Source organism: Schistocerca piceifrons, chromosome 6 (assembly GCF_021461385.2).
Source record: "Schistocerca piceifrons isolate TAMUIC-IGC-003096 chromosome 6, iqSchPice1.1, whole genome shotgun sequence".
NCBI lineage: Eukaryota > Metazoa > Arthropoda > Insecta > Orthoptera > Acrididae > Schistocerca > Schistocerca piceifrons.
Genome location: NC_060143.1, coordinates 224,268,306 through 224,294,844, shown reverse-complemented (window position 1 = coordinate 224,294,844; position 26,539 = coordinate 224,268,306).

The window sequence follows — 26,539 nt, the reverse complement described above, 5'->3', positions numbered from 1 at the left end:
ATAACTAATTATTTATCAGTTTAGAAGCAGATAGCACCTACCTATGGGTAGATTTTTTGGTGACCGCTAAGTTCATGGGGGCCCTTGCATCACAGGATCCAGAGTATCAGGGATTAATATGAACAAATCTGTTACAGAAAGCCCGAGAGATTTACGGTGTAGCAAATTTGCTTAATAAACCTTTCTCTGTAATTCTTCTTATGAAGTAACTATTATAGTCCGTTCGTAAGGATACATTGTTTTTATATAATGGTTCTTTTCTACTTTTATTTCTTTACGCTTTTTTCCTTACGAGATTTTTAATCATATCATTTATATATAAACTGAACAAACTTGGAGAAAGGTTAGAACTTTGTTTAACTCCTTGGTTAGTTATAACGCCGTTCTTACTTATTTTGTTCTCTATATTTACTATACATATAGATTCGGTGTCTACATGTTGTGAGTCATATGAAGTGTCATGGATTTTACTTTCTTGTAATATTGACCATAATTCTATCCTGTTTAATTTCTCAAACGTCTTGACATAGTCGACAAAAGATATGGAAGTGTCTCATTCCCAAATTTTCTCTTTTTATTTGTAGATACCCTCAAGGTAAATATATTTTCGATTGTTGATCGTCCATATCTAAATCCAGTGAGGTTTTCAGCTGAAACTGTTTCGGCTATTTATCTTAAACTTAGAGGGCAAATTTTTTAGTATACTTTAAAATCAGGTGTTAAAAGACTTTCTACAATTATTACAGTCTTTTCTATCTCCTTTCCTAAAATCTAAGTAAACAACAACTGTTGGCCGGATTTCCGGTATGCTCTCTTTCTCCCAGCATAGATTCAGGAAACGTAAAAATCTTAGAGTAAGAATAATCCAGAATGTAATAACTCCCTGTCAATGCCATCTATTCCAGTTGCCTTTTTGTATTTCACTGTTTTTAAACCTGCTTCTAGTTTTGCTAATGTCTGTACATCTACCCTGTTCCCACCTTCAAAATTTCTTCTTCTTCCAAGAGGTTTTGGCCATACCACAATTTCTTATAATTTTCTTCTCGTTGTTTTTCGTTGATTGTACTGAAGTTTAATGTATATTTCCCTCGTCTATTTAAATATGTGAATGCTTTATAGGAAATGCAAACTGCGATGAGGATTTAATCTGGATCTGGCTCACATCTCAATCTCGCACTCTAGACCGGTGTGCGTTGTGCTATACGATGAGGTGTTGGCTAACAGACCGCTGACGATAAATAAAATAACGATTCAGCGTGACCGTTAGCTGCATCTCATGCATACCGCTCCGACGACAGCAGTGACTCTGTTCGGCTCCGAGTGTCAGAGCCAGGAGATGGAAAGGAAATATTGGGCGTATTTTGCGTCGCTCTGGTCGCGGGAGCGTGCAGACGCTCCAGACGTGCAGATGTCCCGCTGACACCCGAGCCGGCGGCTGTGGCGACGGCGGCGCAGATAACGAGGCCTCTGCGGTGCCACGTGCTGCGGCCGGGCCCGCACGTGCAAGCGCACTGGCTGCGCGGCGCGCAGAGCCGAGCGGAGCCGGCGGAAATTCGCGGCGTCGCTAACGAGACGCGTGAACCGTGCTACTAGTAGTGGTGAGGGGGGGGACTGCCGTGCTGATAGCGCGGTAGCAGCGTGGAGCGGAGAGGGCCGGATTAGGGCTACACTACCTGCCGCCTACGGCGGAGCGCGCTCCATCTGCAAACCTGCGGTCGAACGCACACCTCCGACACCGTGATGCGCAAAATGCTCAGAGGGCGTTCAACTACGGGACCCATGCTACAGGTTTTTTCTGAATACAATAATGTTGAGTGTATACTTACTTACACTACTGGCCATTAAAATTGCTACACCAATAAGAAATGCAGATGATAAACGGGTATGCATTGGACAAATATATTATACTACAACTGACATATGATTACATTTTCACGCAATTTGGGTGCATAGATCCTGAGAAACCAGTACACAGAACCACCACCTCTGGCCGTAATAACGGCCTTGTTACGCCTGGGCATCGAATCAATCAGAGCTCGGATGGCGTATACAGGCACAGCTGCCCATACAGCTTCAACACGATACCACAGTTCATCAAGAGTAGTGACTGGTCTACTGTGACGAGCCAGTTGCTCGGCCACCATTGACCAGACGTTCTCAGTTGGTGAGAGATCTGGAGAATGTGCTGGCCAGGGCAGCAGTCGAACATTTTCTGCATCCAGAAAGGCCCGTACAGAACTTGCAGCATGCGGTCGTGCATTATCCTGCTGAAATGTAGCGTTTCGCAGGGATCGAATGAAGGATACAGCCACGGCTCGTAACTCATCTGAAATGTAACGCCTACTGTTCAAAGTGCCGTCAATGCGAACAAGAGGCAACCGAGACGTGTAACCAATGGCACCCCATACCATCACGTCGGGTGATACGCCAGTATGGCGATGACGAATACACGCTTCCAATGTACGTTCACCGCGATGTCGCCAAACACGGATGCGACCATCATGATGCTGTAAACAGGCCCTGGATTCATCCGAAAAAATGACGTTTTGCCATTGGTGCACCCAGGTTCGTCTTTGAGTACACCATCGCAGGCGCTCCCGTCTGTGATGCAGCGTCAAGGGTACCCGCAGCCATGGTCTCCGAGCTGATAGTCCATGCTGCTGCAAACGTCGTCGAACTGTTGGTGCAGATGGTTGATGTCTTGCAAACGTCCCCATCTGTTGACTCAGGGATCGACATGTGGCTGCACGATCCCTTACAGCCATGCGTATAATATGCCTGTCATCTCGACTACTAGTGATACGAGGCCGTTAGGATCCAGCACGGCGTTCCGTATTACCCTCCTGAACCCACCGATTCCATACTCTGCTAACAGTCATTGGATCTCGACCAACGCGAGCAGCAATGTCGCGATACGATAAACCGCAATCGCGATAGGCTACAATCCGACCTTTATCAAAGTCGGAAATGTGATGGCACGCATTTCTCCTCGTTACACGAGGTATCACAACAACGTTTCACCAGGCAACGCCTGTTAACTGCTGTTTGTGTATGAGAAATCGGTTGGAAACTTTCCTCATCTCAGCACGTTGTAGGTGTCGCCACCGACGCCAACATTGTTTGAATGCTCTGAAAAGCTAATCATTTGCATATCACAGAGTCTTCTTCCTGTCTGTTAGATTTCGCGTCAGTAGCACGTCATCTTCGTGGTGTAGCAATTTTAATGGCCATTGCTGCATTTGGATGATCCTTATCTATGAGAGTCGTTCTCTAAGTAATTCCCCACATTTTTTTTTCTCCTCAGATCATATTCATCTACATGGATACTCTGCAAATCACATTTAACTGCCTGGCAGAGGGTTCATCGAAACACCTTCACAATTCGTTATCATTCCTCTTACAGCGCGCGGAAAGAAGGAACACCTATCTCTTTCCGTACGACCTCTGATTTTCCTTATTTTATCTTGGTGATGGTTCCTCCCTACGTAGGTCGGTGTCAACAAAATATTTTCGCATTCGGAGGAGAAAGTTGGTGCCTGGAATTACGTGAGAAGATTCCGTCGCAACGAAAAATACTTGGCTCTTAATGATGTCCAGCCCAAATCCTGTATCATTTCAGTGACAAACTCTCCCAAATTTCGCGATAATACAAAACGTGCTGCCTTTCTTTGAAGTTTTTCGATGTACTCCGTCAGTCCTATCTGGTAAGGATCCCACACCGCGCAGCACTATTCTAAAAGAGGACAGACAGGCGTAGTGTACGCAGTCTCCTTAGTAGGTCTGTTACATTTTTTAAGTGCCCTGCCAGTAAAACGCAGTCTTTGGTTAGCCTTCCCCACAACATTTCCTATGCGTTCCTTCCAATTTAAGTCGTTCGTAATTGTAATACCTAGGTATTTAGTTGAATTTACGGCTCTTAGATTAGACTGATTTATCGTGTAACCGAAGTTTAACGAGTTCCTCTTAACACTCATGTGGATAAAATCACACTTTTCGGTATTTATCGTCAACTGCCACTTTTCGCACCATTCAGATATCGTTTTGCAGTTTGTTTTGATCTTCTGATGACTTTATTAGTCGATAAAAGACAGCGTCATCTGCAAACAACCGAATACGGCTCCTCAGATTGTCTCCTAAATCGTTAATATAGATAAGGAACAGCAAAGGGCCTATAACATTATCTTGGGGAACGCCTGAAATCACTTGTGTTTTACTCTATGACTTTCTGTCAATTACTACGAACTGTGACCTCTGTGACAGGAAATCACACATCCAGTCACATAACTGATACGATATTTCATAACCACGCATTTTCACTAAGAGCCGCTTGTGTGGTACAGTGTGAAAAGCCTTCCGGAAATCCAGAAACACGGACTCGATCTGAAATCCCTTGTCAATAGCACTCAACGCTTCATGTGAATAAAGAGCTAGTTGTGTTTCACAGGAATGATGTTTTCTAAACCCATTTTGACTGTGTGTCAATAGACCGTTTTCTTCGAGGTAATTCGTAGTGTTCGAACACAATATATGTTCTAAAATTCAGCTGCATGTCGACGTTAACGGTATGGGCCTGTAATTTATTGGATTACTCCTACTACCTTTCTTGAATATTGGTGTGACCTGTGCAACTTTCCAGTATTTGGGTACGGATCTTTCGTCGAGCGAACGGTTCTATATGATTGTTAACTATGGAGCTAATGCATCAGCATACTCCGAAAGGAACCTATTGGTATACAGTCTGGACCAGAAGACTTGCTTTTATTGAGTGATTTAAGTTACCTCACTACTCCTAGGATATTTACTTCGACGTTAGTCATGTTGGCAGCTGTTCTCGATTCGAATTCTCGAATATTTACTTCGTCTTCTTTTCTGAAGCCATTTCGGAAAGCTGTGTTTAGTAACTCTGCTCTGGCAGCACTGTCTTAGATAGTATCTCCATTGCTATCGTGCAGAGAAGGCATTGATTGATTCTTGCCGCTAACATACTTCACATACGACCAGAATCTCTTTGGATTTTCTGCCGGGTTTCGAGACAAAGTTTCGTTGTGGAAACTGTTATATGCATCTCGCATTGAATTCCGTGTTAAATTTCGAGCTTCTGTAAGAGATCACCAATCTTGGGGATTTTGCGTGTTTAAGTTTGGCATATTTGTTTCGTTGTTTCTGCAACAGTGTTCTAACCCATTTTATGTACCAAGGAGGATTAGCTCCGTCGTTTGTTAAGTTATTTGGTATATATCTCTCTGTTGCTGCCGATATTGTTAAAAGTCGGAATTTGGTGAAATATACATCAACTTGTCTTATCCATGCGCTCTTTTTCTACGTAGTCTCCATCACGTTCTACTGCGTACGCCAACGTTGTGGAGAGGGGTGTATTCCTTGCTGGTAAAAAAGCTCTTGTTCTGTAGGCGTGACTGACACTTTCGTCATTTTCAAAGTGTGTTCCCCATAGAGAATCTTTAAGCGGCCCAAAGAGATGGAAGTTGGGAGCCTGGCTGATCATGGAGATCGGTTTCTGCATTTCCAGAGGCTGTAATTTTCTTTACCCATCGTCCAATTGTACACCTATCAACTGCAGCATCGCCATACACTGCACATAAACGTTAACGGATGTTCACCACGGTTTCTTTTTCTGCACATAAGAATTCAATAACAGCAGGCTGCTTGTAATGTGAGTCGCATGTAGATACCATTTTGACGCTGTACTAGGGTTCTTCCATGTTCCAGAACCGTTAGAAATTTCACCGGCGCACAGAACAAACATCAAATGTGAAGCTCCAATAAGGACGTTCGTCTATGTATATTAATGGCTTTTTTTTTTTAAATGTGGAGCATTGCTTATTGAACGATCCTCGTATATGTAATTTTCTGGAAGATCTCGTACCTCCAATTTTGTTACAGTTGACAGAAAAAGGGGTCTGCGAGAAACGCCATCTCACTCCCATCTAAGAGGCCGTCAGACACAATGAAGTTGAAACATGGCATCTGTCCCTATATTGACCGGCCATGTGCAACAGACATGGAACTCCATCCCACAAACTGATATCCCGCAGCTGTACAACACAATGGATGCACGTTTGCGTGCCTGCATTTAACATTCTGGCAGTTGCGCCGGTTATTAATGTACCAGCATTTCACATTTGCAGTCGCTTATCTCGCGCTTGTATTAACATGCGATCTTGTAATGTTAATCACCGAATATGTTACCTAGACAAAAGTATTCGCGAAATTTTATTACTCTACATTAATTATTTTCTGGTGTTGCGATTTTTTCCGTCAGTGTATGTACAGTTGATTAATCAAGGGAACATGCAGCTCGATCGTTCCATAAGACAGTAAAATTAGATGGCGGAAGCTCAATCCTGGCAGTCATTATCATAATCATGATACAAAATGTATGGATTTGAATAAAGCAGCTCAATCCCCATGGAGAAAGCCGCATGTAAAGGCAATAAAAGATTAAATATGAAAGATATCGGTCCAATTGTACGTTAACGCTTCCAACTTATTTTTTCGAATCCCCTTTTATCTGTAAGTTTTTATCATTTCGGTTCCTGACTACTGTGTCTGAAGTACTGTCCACGTGAGACGGCAGGTGTAGGGGCGTTGTGTAGTGGCAATGGGCAGTGTATCGTGTGGCACTCCAGTGTGTATACAGGATTTTTTCATTGACTTTCCTGTTACTTTAGGTGTGATTAAGTATTCGTAGCTACTGTAATGTTCATTGTGGGTGGCGTAAAGCAAAAACCGTGACAGCGATAATGTTCTGAGCATATAAATTTAACTATGGAGAGTCAGAGGCAGTGCTTGGGGCTCAGTGTGGCGCTTACCTCCTATCTCCTAGTTACCAGTATAAGCAACACCTTTCAGTGCTGTAAATTAATGCTAAGATTTTTCCACCAATTCAATACGTAACGTAATCCTGTCACAAAGATGTTTGCCAATAGGCGGTACAGGTGCACATCGAAAATAAATTCCACGATGTAAATGTATCATTTTTCGTATGACGATGATGGCATGAGCGTTGAAAATGTAAACTGATGCACTTCACAGAACTCATAAACATAGTTCCAATCACTACAATAGTTTAGTGGAAATCAGTATAAAGACGGCATTACACGAAAGTAATAATACAATGTCTGAAACATACATGTACCCAACTTACTATGAAAATAGTAGATACATATAAGACATAAAAATCATGATGGAGTTACATAGTTTCTTTCATACTGCGAGTAACAAAATAAGGCGTTTGCATTTCCTGGATTGAAATTGTCATAAATGCACTCACTGTGCTATTGCGATATTACTCTGTTTTTCCAACCTCCGTTCTTCCTAATAAGCTTAAAAGTTCACTTCGGCATTGATTTTGTCAGGGTTAGTACACTGAAGAGCCAAAGAATCTGTGTAACGTCCCCTTAGAAAAATTAATGAATTACTGTGCTGGTAAACGTCTTACATTATTTGCTTTTCAAACAGCTGAGCAAAACTGAACGTACTCAGTCATTACTCTCTTTACTTATTCTGATCAACACTAAACTGGCACACAATATTTTTAGCGCAACGCAATCTGACTTTCAGTAATCCCTACAAAAGAATGGCCCTGACTAACATTAACCTATACCTTTCACAAATCACTTACCTCACAAAGATCTTCGTTACTCAAGTTACTGCAATACAGCGAGCGCCACTACTGCCACCTAAATAAAAGATTCAAACTACTGAAGGCACTAACTACTGATAGGCATAGTTAGCAAATGAAAGATTTTGATAGAGAACAAACAATGTATTTACCTCAATAGTGTTCAAAAGTCATAATGTATATAGCAGTTCATGACATCCAGTCTCACAAATTTCAAAACTCCGCCATCTCTCTCCCCACATCCACCACTGCTGGCGGCTCACCTCCAACTGCGCAACGCTACGCGCTGTTAACATCCAGCTGCCCAACACTACAATGGCAGACAACAATGCAAACTAGCCACAGACTGCACACAGCACAGCCAGTGATTTTCATACAGAGCGCTACGTGGCGTTACCAATAAGAAAACCTAAACAGCCTACTTACATAGCCCCCATGCTCCCCACAAAAAATTTTACAGATTGTTTTGGGCACTGGCCAATACATATTTGTTAAAAATATTTCACAATTACAATAACAAATCAAATGCACACACTTATTGATACAATGTTGGTCAAAAGCTAAAATGTTCTCACAGTCCATAAAGACAGTCCTGATCGTTCATCACAGTAAAATAGCAGTGTTTTTCTCAATGTCTGAGCAGTAAAAGAAAATGCACACGGAAGTAGTGGATTTCCATGCAGTCTTGAAGAAGTAGTGTTGTCCTTCCAACGGAAAGACAGTGCTGACTCTTGACATGCAGACGGGTAATGGGCCACAACAGAGCAAACCCACAGCAAAGTCATTCGAAGTTTTGAAGAATACTGGTAGGTAGGTCATCACAGAGCAGACCCACTGTAGTCCTGGTAGAGATTATGGTATTGGTGGGCCACCAGAGGTGCAGACCCACTGCAGTCCTTGTAGAAATGATGGCATTGGTGGGCCATCAAAGATGCAGACCCACTGTAGTCCATGTAGAGACGGCCAGCAGCCATCTGTTGCGACTGTGCAGGTGCACAATCACCATTGAAGAGTCTTGCGGAGAATATAGCAAGTCATAAACCACCACTTGTGCACTCACAAAGGTCTTTTTAATTGTCCTTAGAACCAGCAATCCTGTTATCCAGTCCCTTGCTGAATTATTAACACACGTGCAAACATTAACAGTCCCAACTTCTCACATATTGTGCATTACTATGACCAAAAGAAACGTGTGCAGTGAAATGTAACTTAATTTGAAGAACTGGTGTCTATACAATTATAAATTTACAACATAAGAATACAATTACAAAGGTACAAAATACATCATTAAAGAACATAACAGTACAGATAACATTTGTAATAACACAGGCTTTACAAAAGAATAGAAATAAACATATACATCAGTGTTACAAGAATTATGACATAAGTAAATATATAAAATAATGAGAATAGTTTTCGAAACATTAATGTCACACATGAGCATCGAAACAGAACAGAATTAATAATGTCTATAAACATCTTTACAAAGAAAATAACATATTATTAATGCAAATTATATTTTAGGATAACAGTATTCCTTATTATAGTGAATGTAGCTTAGTACTAGAAAAATTCTACAACATAAGTCTTATCAGATAAACACATAAAGACAGGAAGAACACAAATACACAATGGTACACAAACACACAGTGGACACAAAAGGAAAGGACAGTGTTTGTTTTACTGCAGTATTTTGCAAACAAAACTTTCTTTACTTCTCAGAGATCTCCCATCGTTCTTCATTATTTCCAAAGAGTCCAATCTATACCTGCTTTCTGTACATTTTTCGCATAATTTCTCAATGCATTTCTTCCAATTCATCGCAACTCATTCTCTTATATAGTCTACCCCCTCTTAAGCTAACTTAAATCTACTGAGCTCAGATGCACAAATTAAGGGACGAGGCAATGCAGCAGCACAAAACAATTGATACAAGTGGCAATGACAAAAAAATGGAAATTGGCAAAGCAAGCTACAGTAAATCTAAATTACTAAGCAAATGCAACATTACAACTAATATAAAGCACTGTGCAGCAAACAAGAAAAATAAATCAGTAGTAAAACTGGCTTAACAGAGTAATACAAAGTCAAATTCAGTAACACTATGCCTGGCACACAGCAGCAGCAAATGCTATAACTTATACCTAAACATGACAAAGCTCAAGCAGAAAAAATATTACACTAAAGACAGCAATGCAGATAAGGGAAATGTATATTCACATCTTAATGTCTATGTAATTAAAGTGGTGCACCACAACAATTATTCTACAAAACAAAATTATCAAGTACTTGAAAAGAAAATCATTTATGCAGTTACTATTAATCCCTTCTTATTGTTCTTTCCTTTCCAAGTGCTCCTTTTTGGAAGAATGTGGATCATAAAACTGTTATTTAATAGATCTGCTGACAGAAAGTGTTCACATTAGCAAATGTATTTAATTTTATTTTATAAAACCAATGCTGCAACACAGCTGGAAACCAGATATCACATGAAATAAGCAACTACGTACAAAGTAAAGCATAAAAATATCATTCAATAGTCATGTGGCATTTCATAAGTTAGTAGAAATTCTCTTAATTCTCGTAGAAAGACGCTTGTCATAATCAGTGTAATGAGTGTGTCGTATTTGCGATGCTTTCTAGAAAGGAATGCCAATAGCGAGGTTAATGGCCTTTTTTTTTACCTAATGGCTTTTTCTTTTCAGGCGGCTGGCACAGCTGCGTGCCACAATGCATTACGTGAAGGTCACTTAGCTTTCTTACAGAAATATTTACGACAGCAGTTTGCGCTACAGTGACAGTCTCATACAAAAAAATTTCACAGATCGAAAAATTACAGTAGAAATGCGTAGAAACAAAATCCTGTAAATACAACAGTGCCCAAAAAATTTTCGGTGGCATTGTGATACATTCACACATATACACACATTTCATAATTCTTAAAGTATGATTCTCGGTTTCCAACATCCTTTTTCACAAACCAGGGTTCCTAACCACTACTCATTATTCCTTGCTTTATTACACATATACGTATTCATAGACACTTCTTCAATATTTCATCATAATAAATACGTAGCCTAATCAAATTCCTCATATAGCATCAGCTTATTGATCATAAACATACCGCAACAGCGTAATACACATAGTCATCATAACATCATAAAACCTCAGCCAAATCTCAAAATCGTCGTAGCTTCCTCCAATAATTTCAAAACCTCAAAAAAAATTCTCTGCTCATGTCAAAAGTGTCATCTACCTCAAACGTACTTTAAAAATCATGATCCCATACCAAATACATCATTCAAAGCTCTCATAGTATCATAATGGTTCCGAAAAAATATGAACATTTCTCAAAGTACAGGCAAAATACAATTTCATAAGTGTGAAGTTATCCAACTGTGCAATTACGTAAACATGTGTCACTTATGTAGAAAAAAGAATGTTTGTTTCTCTGTCAAATAATCAGATAGCTGTGTAATTCTGTGTTAGAGAAATATGGTAACTAGTGTAAAATTGTATAAGCAAATACCATATTAGCTAAGGCTCCTTGTGCTTGCCAAATACATGGTACAGAAAGTAAGTGTGTACCCCCCTGAGGATTAATGTAATTATACCCTCAGGTGTTACAGATTACAACAATGGAATGAAATGTAGCACGGAAAACTTTCTTTGTAATTCAAAAACCTTTAAAAATACACTCCTGGAAATGGAAAAAAGAACACATTGACACCGGTGTGTCAGACCCACCATACTTGCTCCGGACACTGCGAGAGGGCTGTACAAGCAATGATCACACGCACGGCACAGCGGACACACCAGGAACCGCGGTGTTGGCCGTCGAATGGCGCTAGCTGCGCAGCATTTGTGCACCGCCGCCGTCAGTGTCAGCCAGTTTGCCGTGGCATACGGAGCTCCATCGCAGTCTTTAACACTGGTAGCATGCTGCGACAGCATGGACGTGAACCGTATGTGCAGTTGACGGACTTTGAGCGAGGGCGTATAGTGGGCATGCGGGAGGCCGGTTGGACGTACCGCCGAATTGCTCAACACGTGGGGCGTGAGGTCTCAACAGTACATCGATGTTGTCGCCAGTGGTCGGCGGAAGGTGCACGTGCCCGTCGACCTGGGACCGGACCGCAGCGACGTACGGATGCACGCCAAGACCGTAGGATCCTACGCAGTGCCGTAGGGGACCGCACCACCACTTCCCAGCAAATTAGGGACACTGTTGCTCCTGGGGTATCGGCGAGGACCATTCGCAACCGTCTCCATGAAGCTGGGCTACGGTCCCGCACACCGTTAGGCCGTCTTCCGCTCACGCCCCAACGTCGTGCAGCCCGCCTCCAGTGGTGTCGCGACAGGCGTGAATGGAGGGACGAATGGAGACGTGTCGTCTTCAGCGATGAGAGTCGCTTCTGCCTTGGTGCCAATGATGGTCGTATGCGTGTTTGGCGCCGTGCAGGTGAGCGCCACAATCAGGACTGCATACGACCGAGACACACAGGGCCAACACCCGGCATCATGGTGTGGGGAGCAATCTCCTACACTGGCTGTACACCACTGGTGATCGTCGAGGGGACACTGAATAGTGCACGGTACATCCAAACCGTCATCGAACCCATCGTTCTACCATTCCTAGACCGGCAAGGGAACGTGCTGTTCCAACAGGACAATGCACGTCCGCATGTATCCCGTGCCACCCAACGTGCTCTAGAAGGTGTAAGTCAACTACCCTGGCCAGCAAGATCTCCGGATCTGTCCCCCATTGAGCATGTTTGGGACTGGATGAAGCGTCGTCTCACGCGGTCTGCACGTCCAGCACGAACGCTGGTCCAACTGAGGCGCCAGGTGGAAATGGCATGGCAAGCCATTCCACAGGGCTACATCCAGCATCTCTACGATCGTCTCCATGGGACAATAGCAGCCTGCATTGCTGCGAAAGGTGGATATACACTGTACTAGTGCCGACATTGTGCATGCTCTGTTGCCTGTGTCTATGTGCCTGTGGTTCTGTCAGTGTGATCGTGTGATGTATCTGACCCGAGGAATGTGTCAATAAAGTTTCCCCTTCCTGGGACAATGAATTCACGGTGTTCTTATTTCAATTTCCAGGAGTGTAAATGTTTCAGTTAAAAATTAATCACTCAAATACGTGTACTGTAGTGCTAAATGTGCAACTTGCTGTAAGATAAACCTGTGGAAGTGTCGTAGTTATCATCCTCTGTAAGCGAAGTTCTGCTGAAGTCAATGTACTCACCTCATCATAAACAAAAGTGAAATGCTTTGCTTATAGATATCGTAGTTATTACGTACTTTACCGTGATCAAGAAAGTACTATAATGTAACGTATTGTTGTGCTAGGGAAAAGGCTGTCTCATTGTAGCTATACCACAAAAGTTACTACTAAAACATGTTTTCCTTCCAGAAGAATTCAGAAAAACTGTGCAGATATAAAACAGAAACACTGCAAAAGCAACATTGTAAATTGTCACTCATTAGTAGTGTCGTGATAAAATCGTGTAGCTGTCACATAAACTAACCACTGTGTCATCTGGTATCTCGCAGAAAGTACTTTAAATCCAGAATGTATTTTCAAGTAAACCAAAATGTTGCATTAAAATCTCATTAGCAGTACCAGTATATGTTCTAAGTATGTAAGCCTGATAGTCGTTACGTAATCGTGCAACTAACAAGCAAAAATGTACACACACAATAACACTGTGTCGTCTGTTCACTATAACAATGTATTCGTAATTACTGCCAAAATATGTTCCCCAGGTTCTTGACTGGATAGTTAACTTTAAAACATAGTTGCATGTTAACAGATTCTAAGTGTGACAAAGAGTACCAATAACGTTAAGTGAATTTTTTATGGCAAAGACTAAGTTAAAAAGCAGATTATCTTTCAACAAACGCAGAGTTTCAACTTCCAAGCAATTATCATGTTGTATACATCGGTAAGGAATGCTAAAATTTTTCTCTAGGTTAGCGTATATGTTATTTTTCTCTGAGCCAGCCGGTGCACGTGGCTGCCTGCGGTGCCAGTCATTGTCTGTCTCTTTGTTGGCGCGCTTCGTTATTAGAATTAGGAGACCTAACTACTACAAATTCACCTTGTCCAGAGTGCCCCGCTCTGTTTGAATCTCGCCAGTTCTGATGCAATTCAAGTCTGTCGTTACGATTATATCGTCTGTCGTCATGTCTGTAGTTTCTTTCTTGTCGGTAAGTGGTGGAGAATTTCCCCCTGAATCGTAACTGCATGCTGAACTGTTGCGTCTGACGTTATTCTGTCTCCTGTGATAATAATAGTTCTGGTTGCCATATTGTATGTTTCTATGATTGTCTCTCTTATATTCATTGCCGCAGAGAGGTGATCTTTCCCTGTAATTATTACTACTCTGCCAACGGTTGTCATATGGGTAGTGTCTGTTTTGGTCACGATTTACGTTGTAAGAATAGCCTTGTCGTGTCCATTTATTATTTCTGTCATCGCGGAATTGTGACAGATGTGACCTTTAATTGTTGTGCTCCTGTTTTCACGTTCCGCGATTCTCAGTGCCAATTTCCAGTTCTTGTAACAGTCCCTGAAAAGCTTCAAAGTCGTCTTCGCAACGTCCTGCTAAAATAATATGTCGTAAATGTTCAGGCAAATTTGATTAAGCAAATGAGGAAGAGTTCTGAGGGGCTGTATGGCTTTGAAAGATACTGTTTCTTATGCAACATATCTTCAAAATATTTCACAAGACTGGAAAATTCAGATTGTTCGAAATGTTTCATCATTATGATGCTATGTTTTACTCTGTCTTGTGTAGCTTGAGACCAATACGCTGAGAGGAAGGCATGATAAAATTCTCCTTCACTGTGACAATCGTGAATGACCGATCGCATTCTTACAGCTGGTTCATTCTCCAAGTAGCCACACATAAATTCTAACCTGTGCTCCAATGACCAGTTGGGAGGAAAACAATGAGAGAATTGATGAAGCCATGCTTTTGGATGAATGTCGTTGTCAGAATTCTTAAATGTTTTGAATTTACGTGTAGTAATGAACAGCTTATAGACAAAATCATTGTGTCGGCGAGTCGCACATCGCTCATTGTTACTTCGTTTCGGCGGTTCCATCTCAAAATTGAATGCGCCTTGCCAATTTCTTTCATAATTTCCGAAGTGTCCTGTGTTATTATTTTGTGGTTGTTCCGTATTTCTATGTCCCCCTTTCCGTACTGGAGTGCGAGCGTCCTCTGAAATATGTAATTCTTGTATTACTTGTGCCAACTGATCTTGTACTTCCCGGATTTCTCTTTTGTACTGTGTATTGATTTGATTTTGATTTTGTTTGAATTTTCTGATTTGTTCATACTCTTCAGTGTCAGTGAAGGCTACAGGTCTTGTGTCATTCAGATCATCATCTACCTTTGTAGGTAAGTTAGTGAACTGATCTGAGAGTTCGGCTACTTTATCTGATAGTGAAATTATTTCCTTTGTGTGTTTTTCTGAACCAAGTTTCAGAGTGTCCATTTGTGTTGAAATCATATCTACTGTGTCCTTTAAGTTTTCCTGAGTTTTTGCAAGTTGCGTAACTGAATCGGTAGATGCAACTGAGTCAATTTTAGCTTGCAAGGTGTCGTGATTTTCATGAACAATAGTTTGCAGTTCTTTTATGGCTGCTTCGTGATTCTGTAATGCATTTTCATGACGCGAAAAAATAGGTTGGAAATGCTCAAAAATTTGTGTTTTTACGTCATTACAGACTTTTTGACATTTCGATTCGATTTTAAGTAACTCAGCAGTTAAACCTTCACGTGTTTGTTCAAGTGTGGTGTCTAACTGTCGAAGATTTTCTTCCATTGTGTCTAACTTTTGAAGCTTTTGCTGTGTTTGTCTCTGATTTTGTTCCATCGTGTCTAACTTTTGAAGCTTTTGCTGTGTTTGTCTCTGATTTTGTTCCATCGTGTCTAACTTTGGAAGATTTTGTTCCATTGTATCTAACCTTAAAGATTTTGTCCCATTTGTTTCTGATTTTGTTCAAGCGTTGTGTCTAACTTTTGTAGTCTTTGTCCCATTTGTTGCATTAACTGCAATAACAATGCACTGGTGTCTGAAACACGTTCCTCAGTGCTATTCGGCAGTGCATTTGAACCTGCAATATTCGCATTTTGAAAAGCAGATAATGTGTCTTGACTTATTTGAGAAAACGGTGAGGACGCAAAACCTGAATCTACAGTATTTGCAAGATTGTGTCCTGTCGTTTCGGAATCTTGAGGCGAGCTTTTGCCGACCGATCGATCGATAATGCTTCCCTGTTCACTAATTGTTTTACTGTCTACACCATTATTTGCAGCCCGCTCCATTTCCCTATGCACAATTACCAAATTACTACTTCGAACATTAGTTAATTCATTACTCGGTGGCGCTAACACACTGCTTTCGTCTTCACTGTCATTTCTCAGTTTACTTTGGAGCCTAGTATTACGTTTTTCACACGCCATTATTGTCACAATATTTCACGCGATAACACAGAAAAGCACAATTTGAAGAGCAAAATAAGAAAACACATTAACATAGCACTGAAAATAATATCTAGTTAATTGCAAGCGCAGCTGCGATGCATGCCACAACTGTCTTACTGTACAAGAATGAAAAAACTACAACTACAAAGGAAATTCTCTCTACAATCACGCACTAGCAATAAACAAAAGCTACACTAATTACACAAACTACAAGAAAAAATCAGAAGATTCCAGGTTCAAATCCTGGCAGGGTCGCAATATGTAACGTCCCCTTAGAAAAATTAATGAATTGCTGTGCTGGTAAACGTCTTACATTATTTGCTTTTCAAACAGCTGAGCAAAACTGAATGTACTCAGACATTACTCTCTTTACTTATTCTGATCAACACTAACCTGACACACAATATTTTTAGCGCAACGCAATCTGACTTTCAATAATCCCTACAATAGAATGGCCCTGACTAACATTAACCTATACCTTTCACAAATCACTTACCTCACATAGATCTTCGTTACTCAAGCTACTGCAATACAGCGAGCGCCACTACTGCCACCTAAATAAAAGATTCAAACTACTGAAGGCACTAACTACTGATAGGCATAGTTAGCAAATGAAAGATTTTGATAGAGAACAAACAATGTATTTATCTCAATGGTGTTCAAAAGCCATAATGTATATAGCAGTTCATGACATCCAGTCTCACAAATTTCAAAACTCCGCCATCTCTCTCCCCACATCCACCACTGCTGGCGGCTCACCTCCAACTGCGCAACGCTACCATCTGGTAACATCCAGCTGCCCAACACTACAATGGCAGACAACAATGCAAACTAGCCACAGACTGCACACAGCACAGCCAGTGATTTTCAAACAGAGCGCTACGTGGCGTTACCAATAAGAAAACCTAAACAGCCTACTTACAACTGATACACCCGCCCAATGTCGTGTAGGGACCCGCGAGCACGCAGAAGTGCCGCAACACGATGTGACACGTAGTCGACTAAGGTCTCAAGTACTGCTGAAGAGAACTGACACCATGAATCGAACAGGGTTGTCCATAAATCCGTAAAAGTACGAGGTGTAACGTCGCGAGTCAATACGCAGTAGCATTTTATTGCAGTAAGCTACTTTGAAGTATGGCCTCGTTGCTTTGGTGCCGTTGGTGGTGGCAATATACAGCCGCTGGTATCTTAGCGTGACTCACTCGCACCTATCGCTAGCCTAGCTGTGGGAAGCGCAACCTGTGTTAGTTCGAGCGACAGAATATTCAAGCCCCAAGGAATATAAATAAACAGTATTAAATATTATTCATTTTGTTAAAAGTCAATATACAGCCCTTTGTTATTAAAAGGAAGATTGGATTAAAATCTCAGCTATCTAGCTGAGAGACTTTCAGATTTAGACACAATTACCTAAAAGACCAAAAACCGTCACTTATAAGATTAAAGTCAGTTAGGATTCTTAGCAGATTGTCTTCTAGTATCATTTGGAATTATTACTGAAGTTCACTAAATGGCAGAACAATTTATTTACATTTTTTATAATTAAAAACATTCAGTATTTTTCATTTTCTTAACATAGAATTCAGAAACAATTAATATTTATTTAATAACTATTTGTTTTGTTGCGTGAATAAATGAGATGAGTAACGGTGTATATGTGGGACATACGTAAAGATTCAATATTATCTGATGTTAAACATTACATCACTATGTCATGGGAAAGTGTGAAGCAAGCAGTTGCAATAAACTCTGTAATTTCCCTACCTTGCTAATGACGTATGTCCAAGGGTACTTGCTTTTGTAAGAAGGCAGCCAGAATAGCCATTTGCAGAGTAATGATTTTCTAAAGTCGTTTCAAGATTAGTTTTCTTTTCGTTTGGTTTTGTTAAACATTTTATTAATATTTGCACGACGAAGTGAAGTAAATGCGTCTGCGAATATTGATTGTCGTAGGACAGTTTTGGCGCAAGAGAGAACTCGAAGGATTTTTTGATTGGCTGGTCATATTGAACAACCAATGAGAGTTAATCATTTCCCGTGCTCTATCAAGTAGTTACAGGCCCTGGAAGGAACGGCAGGGAGTCAGTCGTTGGCTAGTTATCGGACGTACAGATCATGTTGGACGTGTCCGTCTACGTTATGAGTGAAATGAAGCAGTTACTGGTATTTCACGTCCAGATGGTATTGCTGTGAAAGCAGTTGCATTTACGGACAGATTGTGGAAATTTGAGCTTCGTGAAGTGTTTAGTTGGAAAGATGTCTCATATTCATCTATGGAATAGTTGGTGAGCAGTTTCTTTATTAGAAATCTATTGAAAAAATGACCGAATGTGAAACTCATATATTGTAGCAGAGCATCGACTGTAGATCACGTAATAATTCGGGTCGGACTTAAGTAGATTTCTGGCCGTCTTGCTTGTATACTGCGTTGTATAAATTGTGAGCTGAGGAAATTGATATTAGTCGTTTAAATAAATACGGGCTGATGGCTAATTCTTTAATTTTGAACCTAAAGAAATAAAGAACTTGTTGCGGAATTTTGACATTTTTTTTTATAAAAGAATCAAGCAATCGCCCTCCACTCGAGAATCGTTATATTACGCGATAGCGTGGTACCAGAGTTTAGACGGACTTTGCAAATGTAAGTATTGACGATGTTTTTCTTCAATGCTGCTTTTACATCGTCTGAATAGTATCTAGGTATGCAGAGAATCGGGCTGGTGACAAGATGCCGTACTGAGGTAGGTGGAACTTTTTGTAGTGCACGGTACGACGAAAGACAATGGTCAAACAATTACGCAACGCAACGTGACTTGTAACCCGCCTCGCCGCAGAGGGATGTAATCTCTTCTGAACAGCACTTTGCAAGGCCTCCTGGATATGCTCAATAATGTTCATGTCTAGGACGTTTGGTGGCCAGCGGCTTTAAACTCAGAAGAGTGTTCCTGGAGCCAATCTGTAGCAGTTCTGGATGTGTGGGATGTCTCAGTGTCCTGCTCGAATTGCCCAAGACCTTGGGAAAGCACAATGTTCATGAATGGATGCAGGTGATCAGACAGGACGTTTACGTACGTTTCATGTGTCAGAGTCGTATCTAGACTTACCAGGGGTCCTATATCACTCAAACTGCGCACGCCCCACACCATTATAGAATCTCCACCAGCTTGAGCAGTCCCCTGCTGACATGCAGGGTCCATGGCTTCATGAGGTTGTTTCTATAGCCGTACCTGTCAATCCGCTCGATACAATATGAAACGAGACTCGTCCAACCAGGCAACATGTTTCCTGTCATCAACAGTCCAATGTCAGTGTTGACAGGCCCAGGTGACGCGAAAGACTTTATGTTGCCCAGTCATCAAGGATACATGAGTGGACCTTCGGCTCCAAAAGCCCATATCGATCATGTTTCTTTGAATGTTTCGCACGCCGACACTTGTTGATGGCCCAGCATTGAAATCTGCAGCAGTTTGGGGAAGGGTTGCATTTCTGTCACGTTGAACGATTCTCTTCGGTCGTCATTGGTCCCGTTCTTGTAGGATTTCTTCCCGGCCGCAGCGATGTTGGAGATTTGATGTTTTGCAGGATTCCTGTTATTCACGGTACACTCTTGAAGAGGTCGCACGGGAAAATCGCCACTTCATCGCTACCTTGGAGATTCTGTGTCCTATCGCTCGTGGGCCAACTATAACACCACGTTCAAACTCACTTAAATCTTGATAAGCTACCATTGTAACAGCAGTAGTCGATCTGACAATTGCACCAGACACTTGCTGTCTTATACAGGCGTTGCCGACCGCAGCGCCGTATTCTGTCTGTTTACATATCTCTGTATTTGAATATTCATGCCTACACCAGAGTCTCTGGCGCTTCAATGCAGTTTTTGCAGTGAAATTGTCGCCCACTTCTCTCGTGTCGCTCTTTTCAGCCATACGGCCCCAGATTATCTTCTGTTGAGACAAATACGCCACACTGGTATTCCCTGAAGGTTCTCCTCGGGGTTCAGATCTGGGCTACATGCAGTCCAGGGCAAGACCTCGATATCTTTATCTTCAAACGACTTTTTGACTGCAGCTGAAGCATTATATTGTTGACGCATTATATTGTTGAAAAACTATAATTTCGTCCCATAGGTCTCCATGCTTCTAATAAATGCTGTCTGTAGCATCTCAGAATACATGGAAGCGTGTACTCAATGTAATGAAATTATCAATGACTGTATTTGAACAATTAAGCTTCTTGGCACTCTGACGACCAGAGTGTCCCTTTTTCTTGTACGGAATGATTTTGGCTTTTTTCATCACATGTAACTGTTTGCCGTGTGGCATTGTCACAGTCGTGCTTTATGTACACACACGTTGTTACGGATGGTGTCTATTTTCTGTGAGCAGTAAAGGTACGTATGCACACACTAACATCGACTGCCTTCATACCAAGTTCCAACCTCTATCACTCGAATTGTTGATATCTTGTTATATACTGTACTACTGACATCAAATGCGATAACATTTGACTACATTTGTCGGTATACTGTATTTCATGCTGTTGCATATACACTGATCAGTCACAGCATTATACCGAGCGAGGTGGCGCATTGGTTAGGCCACCGGACTCGTACTAGGGAGGACAGCGGCTCAAACTCGCTACCGGCCACCCTGATTTAGGTTCCCCGTGATTTCTCTGCGTCTCTTCTGGCAAATGCCGGGATGGTTCCTTTGAAAGGGCACGGCCGACTTCCTTCCACATCCTTCCCCAATCTGATGGGACCGATGACTTCGCTGTTTAGTCCCCTTCCCCAAATCATGCAACCAACCAACCAGAACATTATGACCACCGACGTACTATCGATATAAACCTGCCCAGGCGACAGCGGCGTCACCTGGCGGGGAATCATTGATAGTCAGACACACGCACGGTGCATGTAGTGTGAATGAGTGTGATGTATGTGTGTAGAGTGGGAATGCGCGTGATCTATCTTTGACCGAGCGCAGATCGTGATGGCTCGGAGGCTCTTCACAAGCATTTCGAACCTGGTCGGCCTGTCGGTTGTTCGAGGAGTGGTGTGGCGAGCGTCTTCATCACGTGGCGAAACCAAGGTGAAACCACGTCCAGATTGTGGGGTTGGGTGGCCACACCTCATTACACATGTCGGGCATCATAAGCTGGGCATACAGGCAAAACAGGACAGTCGGCGAACTGTGGCGGTAGTAACATCAGATTTCAATGCTCGGCAGAGTAGATCTGTGTCTGAACACTCAGTACGCTGAACATTCCTAACGATGGGCCTCCGCAGCCGACAACCCATGCGTGTGCCAACGTTAACACCACGACATCGGCAGCTACGACAGATATGGTCAAGTGACCATTGCCACTGGACGCTGGCTCAGTGGCGGAGCGTTGCATGGTCTGATGAATACCGATACCTTCTTCACCACGCAAATGGGAGCACGTGAACGCGTCTCTTCCAGGGGAACAGCTCCTTGACACCTATACTCCCGGACTGAGACAAATTGGCGGTGGCTCCATTAGCTCTGGCCAACATTCACGTTGGCATCCTTGAGTCCAATGGAGCTCGTGCAAGACACCATGAAGGCCAAGGAGTATAGTGCGCTGGTTGCTGACCATGTACAGCCCTTCGTAATGATCATATTTCTCGACGTCAGTGCCATTTTTCAACAAGATAGTACACCATGTCACAAGGCCAAGCGTGCGATGGAGTGGTCTGAGGAACACAGTGGCGAGATCCAATTGATGTGCTGCCCCCCCCCCCCCCCCCCAAGTCACTAGATGTGAATCTGATAGAACACGACTAGGATGTGGTTGAGCGTGGCGTCAGAGGTCATCCACCCCCCCCCCCCCCTTCCGAAGTTTACAGGAATTAGGTGACTTAGGTGTGCAGGTGTGGTGTCAACTCCCTCCACCAACCTACCAAGGCCTCTTTGCTTCCATGCTACGAAACGTCGCCGCTGTTACTCCGTTCCGGCTATTAGGTACGTGGTTGTAATGTTCTGCTGGCTGATCAGCGTACATTGTGCACAACAGTTCCAACAGACAATTTTAAGTTTCCTGCAAATGTCCATGCCTGAATACTGATTTCCCCTGAAGTATCAGTAGGACAAAAATCCAATCAGTTTAGTAGAACAAATGCGTAGGTGTAACATATTGTGGGAATCTCAAATGGAATGATCACGTATGCTCAGTCGTAGTGAAAGTATGTGGCACACTTTGGTTCAGTAGTTGGATACTGGGAAAGTGGAGTCAGACTTCAAAAAAGATTATCTACAAAACATTCGCGTGACCCATCCTAGAATACTGGTCAGGTGTCTTGGGCCCTTGCCAAACACACAGATCAGCACTTGGTTATGACCACAACCCACTGCGGGACTGAATGCCGCCTGGAAGCTTTGCAGGCAAGTGACGCGTTAAGGAAAGTAGAACATAAGCGAACTAGAGACGAATTTGGAATCACACCCAGCAATGATACAGGCCACAAGTAGGGAAATCCATTGACATGAGCGACTTTGACAAAGGGAATATTGTTGTGGCACGGCTCCTGGTATCACGGTATAAGTAGATACGTGTGGGTGTGTGTGGCCACTTGTCACAGGATAATTATACATTTTTTATTTTTATTATTATATATTTTATGATTTTGGTTGAGGTGGTTCTAATATTTTGGGCTAGCATGAGACTTTTAATTAAGCTATACCGCGATAACACTCCTACGGACATCGGCTGCCCCGAAGTGCGTACGATATAACATTTTTTAAACACAACGCGCGACTCACCGCCTTCTAATAAATACTTTGCGTGAGCGCTGCTATTTAGAAACGAAAATATGTGTATTCTTACGTAAACTGTAATTATTAACATGTGTCTCAGGGGCTACTGGTTATTTATGTACCAAATTACACAAAGATAGCTGAGATATTGCGGAAGGTAATGATTTTCAATGTTTCTTGTTCATTATTTGCAAGGCAAAACTGGCCGTTAGGCGGCCAAAATGAAACATACTGAACTCATTCAGTGCTGTGAATTTTAGTAAATAAAATTTATCCCTATTGTCTTTAACTTTGAAATTAATGAAAGATCAAAACTGAGAAGTCTCTCGCATTTACATTTAATAATATGAATCGTCAGCGCAATGGCCGACTAAGTCCTGCTAGGGGACGTGAGCTCCCTGCACTACCAAGTTCTGTAAAAATCTTGTTAATCATAATTAATGGTTGCGATCATGAGAGGTGACAACTAAGTCAATAATACACACTTTCTAATAACAATTATAAGTATATTTTACTAAATTACAACCAAACTTACATTAAATATTGACCAGCGCTACAATGGCGGCTACCGCTAGATGAAACAAAACAAGAGAGCTAGTTCAGTCAAAGCATTGTCTCTTGATCTTCATAGCCTATGTTACACAGAGATTATACCAAAAAACCGTGTTTTGTTAATTACATCGATATTTGTGTTTTGATAATAATAACTTACGTTCTTTACTATTTGTTATACATCGCGCTCACGTACACAGTCTTGAAATAATTTATAATTCACACGTCTCATAACAAAAACTTGCAGGCCGGAGTGGCCGAGCGGTTCTAGGCGCTACAGTCTGGAACCGCGCGACCGCTACGGTCGCAGGTTCGAATCCGACCTTGGGCATGGATGTGTGTGATGTCCTTAGGTTAGTTAGGTGTGCACATTGTGCTCAGAGCCTTTTGAACCATTTTTTTGAACAAAAACTTCCTTTCACTTTCTCCAAACGTCCATTTATGTGACGTACCGTCACACTGGGAACGAGCGTCTCAGAAAAAGCGCTGTTGTTCTGAGCCGTCCGCAGCAAGTGCTTGAAGGACGATGAATCCATGAATAAGCGACAACGTGTTGGATGTCCGCTGCTCGTCACAGAAGATGGTTTACCAGTACAGTAAAGGAGGACAGGTGGCGATGTATTACGGATCTGCCGACACACTACTGTCCTGCTGCAGGTACAAGCTATTCGGAGCACACCTTCGGCGCACATTGTTGAACATGCAGCTCCACAGCAGACGAAACGTACGTGTTCCGCGACATCCCCGTGCAGCGACATTGCCAGTTAAGATTGTAGTCGTCACTAGATCATGAACCTTGACTCCATGTAAACGCTTCACCTGAACGGATGAATCACGTTTCTTATTGCCACAGCTCGATTTAGTCTGGTTACTTCATCATCCGGCTGGCCCGTGGGGGCTGAATTAAGCTACGGGCGACGTTCACGTGGTCTTCCACGGGACCTGTGGAAATGATCGAAGGCACCACACGATCTGTGAAGCACGTGAACATCGTTGCGGACCACCTGAATCCCTTCATGCTGTATGTGAGCGCGAGAGTGATAACGTATTCCAGCTGGAAAGCTACCCATGTTGCAAGGACAGAATCGTGTACAGTGGTTTGAGGAGCATGCTAGTTAACTCATGGTGAAGTCTTGGCCATCAGATTTACCTGCTTTGAAGCCTCTGTAAGACGTCTGGTAAACTATCAGGCGCCTGGTCTGCACTCACAAACCACTGGTCCGTAATTTACGGTAAGTGCGTAAACTGTGCGTAGACACCTTGTGCTCTACACTTCCCCAAACTTGTCTAATCCACGCTACCCTGAGTCGCTGTTACGCTGCGTTCCATAGATGCGCCGACACACTTTCAGGCAATAGGTCGTATTGTTTTGGGTCATCATTGTAGATCGGGATAATGAATGTATGCAAAAAGACAAGATTAGTCTAATTACAATGCGCACAAAGACATTTTAGCAATCATTGTTGCCCCACTCTATACAGGAATTGAACTGTAAGAAACCCTAATGTGCGGTTCAATGGGAACTACTCTTTACTACGTACCTCACAATTGTCTGCATGGAATGGCTGCAGATGTAGATTTCAACTGAAACCTATAGCGATATCTCAAACAAACAGTGACCGAAAAAGTATATCGTTAATTATTTTATATGTTAAGCCTGTTTGTTCGCTAGGTAACTGAGACATCCTTTAGCAGACAAAATAATCTTGAATACCAGCAAAGTGTTTTGTCCGTCGACTGGGGTCAGAGTTGCTCGGATTCACTGCTGCATCATATGCTGAACTCAGTTCCTACACACACGATACAGATACCGGCAACTGTTGTCAGATATTACAGAAAGATGGTCATAGCATCTGCTGCTGTGGGATACATGGAACATCACTTTTTTGTAGACATTCGCTACTGACAGAACTGGTGCACGTTTCCATTTCGCTCCGGGACCTTGGGAAATACCACTGGTGAAGTAACGAGTCCTGAGGCAGCTGTAAGCTCTTCGATTCTCAGTGGCTGATCAAAAACGGAGTGAGGACTTTTCTTGGTGGTTCGCCAAGGAGACTAGTGTCGAGGCCACAGGTGTCAGTGGTAACCTTCCGAAGCGCGTAATGGAGCAATTGCTAGTGGAAGTTAGAATGATAGTCGAGCATTAACACCATCATATTTCTCGGAAAGTTTACAAGGCAGTATTCCCAACGGATATTGCAGAGGGCAGTGTAAGCTCACAATCAATGTAGAACGGAATAAAAGATCAGAAAGGGGCAGATTAGAGAAGAGCAGAGATTCAGCGAGTAATCCGGGAAGCCGGCGTGCAGTGACGCTCTTCAGCAGCACCTGATGGATCAATAGACACTTCAACTATGGGAAGATAGTGGTAGACTTTCGTAGACGCACGGCAACTGCTGGTTAAGCAGCAGATTTCAGTATTCTTTGGAATAGCATTGAAAAGAGACTGCCTGTCTCTGTCTAAAGAATTATGTCACAGGAATTTCAGTGAAGAGCAGGGACAAGTTACTGACTGGTACTTGTATCTTGTACTACAGGGCAAGTGACCCTTGACTGATAGTAAGTTATTTCAAAGTATTGATGATTTATGAGTGGTCAGTAATTAACAGAGCGAGTGGCAGTGGAAGAACTCGTGTCTGATAAAGGTCTTGCCTAGTGATTACTAAGAGCATCTGGCATTCTGTTGAGAGGTTTAAGTCTGATACCTCAGTAAAAAAATGTGTCGGGAAGAACAATAAAAGAACTGACGAAAAGTAATAACTCGCTACTTCAGCAGATCAATCCTGCCAACTCCATATGATTTACAAACCTGTTGTAACCGAACGATCATCCAAACCAAGGTGAGCTTCTCCTTCTCATCTCCACTATAAAGGTTGATAAACAGGCTAACTAAACTGACTGAGCCAAGCAGATACCAAGGATGCCAAAAGAAAAAAAAAATAGTGTAGGGAAACTGCGCCGAGATGTGACATAAATGGACTTGTTCGTAGGCGCGAGATTCCTATTGAACAAAACAATGCTTATCTTTTCTCCAACTTCCACTGAATGCCACG